Below are 5,989 nucleotides of genomic sequence, written 5' to 3' on the forward strand. Positions count from 1 at the left end.
TCCAAAGATTTTTTAGGGAGGTCTGATAAATTCTTTTTTAATTGGCTTGTGTGTGTGGAAACCAGCAGCAATGGATATTAAGGCATTTTTGGAGTCACCAACCCAAAAGGGATTGGAGGTGGCGAAAAAGGATGATCTGATAAAGATTGCTACAAGGCTAAACCTTACAGAAGTAAAGCAGTCTATGAGAAAGGCAGATATTCAGAGACTGATAGCTGGCCATTATGTGGAAAAGAAGGTGTTTGAGAAGGAAGTGTTAAAACAGTTTCCTGGCAGTGAAATAGCAATTTCTGAGGCACAGGTGCAGCTGGCAAAGATAGAAGCTGAACGAGAACAAACCCAGTTAAAGATAGAGGCTGAACGAGAACAAAAGAGATTAGAGGCCGAACGAGAGCAAGCCCAGTTAAAGATAGAGGCCGAGCGAGAGAAATTAGAGGCCGAACAAAAGATAACTCAGATGAAGATAGAGGCTGATCTAGCAATGAAGCAGATGGAGCTGGATAACGAGGAGAAAAAGAGGCAGCATGAGTTACAAATGAAGCGTAGGAGTTCGGAATCTGATTCTGATGATGGTTTTTCAGCCAGCAGGGAGGTTCGATTAGTCCCTCCTTTTGAAGAAGATCAGGTTGATCAGTATTTCCAACATTTTGAAAAGGTTGCTGTGAGTTCAAACTGGCCAAGGAAAGGATGGGCTCTTATGGTACAGAGTGTGATTAAAGGTAAAGCTCAAAAAGCTTATTCTGCTTTGTCTGTTGAGGATGCAGCTGATTATACCAAGGTAAAACAAGCTATTTTGAAGGCCTATGAATTGGTTCCTGAGGCTTATAGACAAAAATTCAGAGACTTGAGGAAATCTGCAGATCAGACTTATATGGAATTTGCCAATGGAAAGAGAATATGTTTTGAACGATGGTGCCTGGCTAAAAATGTAGATGGGGATTACGATAAATTGACAGAATTGATACTGGTGGAAGACTTTAAAAGATGTGTTCCAGCTGAATTAACAACATATTTAAATGAAAAGGCAGTGGAAACTTTACAAGAAACTGCTAGGTTGGCAGATGATTATGCTTTAACCCATAAATCCAAATGGGGACAACCTAAAACCTTTCAAAAGAGTTACAAAGACAATCCAGGTAAACCAGAGATTAAATTAGGAGGTAATCAAAAAGGAAAAGATGAAAAGAAGCCAGGGCTGGAGAAACCTGTTGAGCGTACTTGTTATTACTGTAGGAAACCTGGCCACGTGATATCTAATTGTGCCCTTTTGAAGAAAAAGAAGGAAGCTGGGCCCAATGCTTGCTTTCAGGCAATTAAAAATCAAAAAGGTTCAGGAGATGCTGTTAAAGATCAGTCCTTGCAAGAGGGAAAAGTGGAAAAGTTGGAGGAGGTGAGAAAAGAATTCCGTTCGTATGTATCAGAGGGTTTTGTTTCACTGAATGATGAGTCACCCCAGGTGCCAGTGAAAATTCTTAGAGATACTGGGGCTAGTCAATCTCTCTTGCTGGACAGTGTTTTAAATTTTGGTGAAGAAAGTGACACTGGTGAGGTAAATCTAATACGAGGCGTTACAGGTGAGACCATGTCTGTACCTTTTCACAGGGTGATTTTAAAGTCAAAGTTCGTAGAAGGACCAGTCGAGATAGGGATAAGACCTAGTTTGCCAGTGGAAGGAGTTTCTTTGTTATTGGGAAATGACCTTGCAAATGGAGAAAGTGATCCTGTGGTACGGTTAACAACCAAACCAAGGATTGATGAGTCTGAGGATGATTCAGATGTTTACCCATCATGTGCGGTGACTAGAGCTAGAGCTAAAGAATTAGCCAAGACAGACAGTCCGGTGCAGTCTGATGTAGTTCCTTGTGACAGTCCTAAACAGGAAGAAAATTTTGATGCCTTATCTGAGACTTTTCTGTCTTCACTGGAGGATCAACATCCTTACAGTGAGCCTGAATTTAAAGATTTGTCTTTGTCGAGGAAGGATTTTATGGTGGAACAGACAAAGGACCCTGAGTTGACAGAATTGAAAGAAAAAGCACTCTCATGTGAGGAGATTGAAAAGGTGCCAACTGGATACTATGTCAAAAATGGAGTGTTAATGAGGAAATGGAGACCTCCTCATGTTCCTGTTACTGAGGAATGGGAAGTTATTCATCAGGTTGTTGTTCCAAAGGTTTATAGGGATGAGATTTTAAACCTGGCCCATAGTATGCCTTTGGGTGGTCATTTTGGTGTGAATAAAACTGTAGGGAAGATCTTGAAACAATTCTATTGGCCTGGTTTGAGAAAAGATGTGGTGATGTTTTGTCGAACCTGCCACACATGTCAGATGGTAGGTAAACCAAATCAAAAAAACCCCTGTGGCTCCTTTGAAACCAATTCCTGCTTTTGGTGAACCCTTTTCGAAGGTGATTGTGGACTGTGTTGGCCCCTTACCAAAGTCTAAGACTGGAAATCAGTATTTGTTAACCATCATGTGTGCCACTTCTAGATTTCCAGAGGCAATACCCCTTAGAAATATTAAGGCCAAGACGGTGTCAAAGGCTCTTGTAAAATTTTTTACCTTGTTTGGTTTGCCAAAAGAAATCCAATCTGATCAAGGTAGTAATTTTATGTCAAAAATTTTTCAACAAATAGTCTATGAGCTGGGAGCAAAGCAGATTGTATCATCTGCATATCACCCAGAATCTCAAGGAGCTCTGGAGAGATTTCATTCTACTCTCAAAAATATGCTGAAGACTTATTGCTTTGAAAACACCAAGGATTGGGACGAAGGTATCCATTTACTTTTGTTTGCCATTAGAGAATCGATCCAGGAGTCAATAGGATTTAGTCCGTTTGAGCTTGTGTTTGGACATAGGGTGAGAGGACCTTTGGAGTTGTTAAGAGAGCAATGGGTTAATGAGGAAGTTCACTTGAGTCTGTTGGACTATGTCCAAAAATTTAAAACTCGGTTGGAGAGAGTCTGCCAGCTAGCGAGAGAGAATCTGAAAACAAGCCAGATAAGAATGAAGACATATTTTGATAGACGTGCTCGGCCTAGGACATTCGCAGTGGGGCAAAAGGTATTGGTATTTTTCCCTAGCCAAAATAATCCCTTGCAAGCTCGTTTTTCTGGACCCTATGTTATTGAATCTCGAGTGACTGATCTAACATATATAATCAAAACACCAGATAGACGCAAGAAAACACAACTCTGTCATGTAAACATGCTAAAACCTTATTATGAGAGGGATTCAGTTGTGGCCTTGGTGGATGGTGTAAAGGTTGTTTCTAGAATGCCTGATGTTGATGTTGAGGAAGGCCAATTTAGACCAAATATTGTTCCATCGAAACTGAAAAACCAAAATATCATGGAGAACCTTGAAACGAAGTTGGACCATTTACAAGTTTCACAAAAACAACAGATGAGAGAATTAATTTTAAAATTTAAAAATCTGTTCCCAGATGTTCCAAACAGAACATCGATAATTACCCATGATGTTGATGTTGGGGATGCAAAACCAATCAAACAACACCCATATCGAATGAATGTGGAAAAAAGTAAACTTGTTGATCAGGAAATAAAATACATGTTGGAAAATGATATTATTAGACATTCTACTTCAAATTGGAGTTCACCCTGTGTTATTGTACCTAAACCTGATGGAACTGTTAGATTTTGCACAGATTACAGGAAAGTGAATGCTGTAACAAAGTCAGATGCTTACCCTATTCCTAGGGTGGATGATTGCATAGACAGAGTGGGAAAGGCAAAATTTCTTACAAAGATTGACCTATTAAAAGGGTACTGGTGTGTTCCATTAACAGATAGAGGAAGGGAGATTTCAGCCTTTGTAACCCCTTCTGGATTGTATGAATACAATGTTTTGCCATTTGGAATGAAAAATGCTCCGGCAACATTTCAAAGAATGATTAATTCAGTGATTCATGGGATAAAACATACAGATGCCTACATTGACGACTTAGTGACTGGGAATGATACTTGGGAAGATCACATCTCTGCGTTAGAAAGGTTGTTTGAAAGACTTTCCAAGGCTAACCTTACAGTTAACTTGGCTAAAAGTGAATTTGGCCATGCCACTGTAACGTATCTTGGTTATGTTGTAGGTCAAGGCAAGCAAGCTCCTGTTCAGGCAAAAGTTCAAGCAATATCTGAGTTCCCTATTCCCACAGGTACGAGGACTGTTAGAAGATTTTTCGGAATGGTTGGATATTATCGAAAATTTTGTAAAAATTTTGCTGATATTGCTCTTCCCCTAACTAATCTTCAGAAGAAGGGAGTAAAGTTTGTTTGGACAGATTCATGTCAAGAAGCATTTGAGAAGCTGAAAGCCATTTTATGCTACCATCCTGTACTCAGAACACCTGACTTTGAAAAGCCATTTTCATTAGCAGTAGATGCCAGTGATGAAGCTGCAGGAGCTGTGTTGTTGCAGAAGGGTGACCTTGATGATATTGACCATCCTGTAGCTTACTTTTCAAAGAAATTTAATGAGCATCAAAAGAATTATTCCACCATAGAGAAAGAATTACTGTCGCTTGTTTTAGCCTTGCAACATTTCAGTGTATATGTTTGCACCGCTCAGCAACCATTGACTGTGTATACAGATCATAACCCATTGGTGTTTCTGAGCCGAGTCAAAAACAAGAACAGAAGGCTGTTAAACTGGAGTTTAATTTTGCAAGAGTTTGATCTCATGATAACTCACATTAAAGGCAAAGATAATGTGATTGCTGATTGTCTTTCCCGATGTTAAATGGGAAACATATATCTGTACTAATCTGATAGTCTGTAGTTGTGTAGCGTGATAATTATTAACATTACTAACTCTATGCGCGGTTAAAATTTTCTTGGGAAAATTTTTTTTTAGGTGGGAGGTGTTACGGACTCAGTGAAAGTCCCTTTAAGATAGAGAGTGTGTGTGTATGTGTGTGTGGGGCGTGCTTACGTCAATAGAAGATAAAGGACGTAATGACGTTGTTGAAGAGGTCAGAAGAAGAAGAAAGAGAGAGAGAGAAGGGAGAGAGACACCAGCCTGCTTGTTTTTCTCTATCGATGGATGAGAAACAATAACTGTGTTTACCACTGAAATCCATGTATGGAAGTTGGAAGTAATCCGGTGGAGTTCACTTTGTTGCTGACCTGTAGAAGGAAACAGGTATTTGTATGTGGACGACCACGGTTCGGATGCTTTTCGGGGTGAGGAAGTCACTACCGAGTAAACACTGAAGTGTCGTTTGGGTTCCATCGTGGAACATTTGGATTTCGTATGTACTCTCTCTATGTTTTTCTACATCTACATCTTATCTTCAGACAACGGTGGTTGTTGAAGAAGCCCTTGCTCATGTTTCACCTTATGGCTTGCGGAACTGAACTTTAAGAACCATTCAGGAACTGGGAGTTTTGGACTTTGTCACACACACACACGAAGAGTTTAGTTTTGGGGTTAACGTTCGAGGTTTAACATTTTTGAATTCTAACATACTAACATTTTTACTTTTATTTTACGTATTATCATAAGTAGTGATTAATAAAATAGTTTTTAACACTGAATCATGCTCAGTGTGTTTCTTTTGTTGCTGGTTTGTGACACAAGCATCTGCGGTTAACACCTTTGCATCCGAACGGCAGGAGCAACACATGAAATGAACGAGATAAAAGGTTGATAGTGTCCAGGATTTATACCCAACCACCCGGGAAATGCACTTTTCTCCCCCTCCCTTCGGGCAGAAGTTACAAATGCCTGAAAGCACATACCACCAGGCTCGAGGAAAGCCTCTGTTATCAGACTATTGAACGTTTTGAACGTACGGTTGGATGGACTCTGCACCTCGTTATTACCTTCCACCACTTTGAATACCTGCACTGCACATTCTCTGTAACTGTACTCCTTATTCTGCATTAAGTTATTGTTTTGGCCTTCGCTACCTCAAACTACCTGTTGTAAAGAATTGATCTGAATGAACTGTGTGGAAGACAAGTTTT

The sequence above is a fragment of the Pristis pectinata genome, chromosome 32 (assembly GCF_009764475.1).
Source record: "Pristis pectinata isolate sPriPec2 chromosome 32, sPriPec2.1.pri, whole genome shotgun sequence".
Taxonomy (NCBI): Eukaryota; Metazoa; Chordata; class Chondrichthyes; order Rhinopristiformes; family Pristidae; genus Pristis; species Pristis pectinata.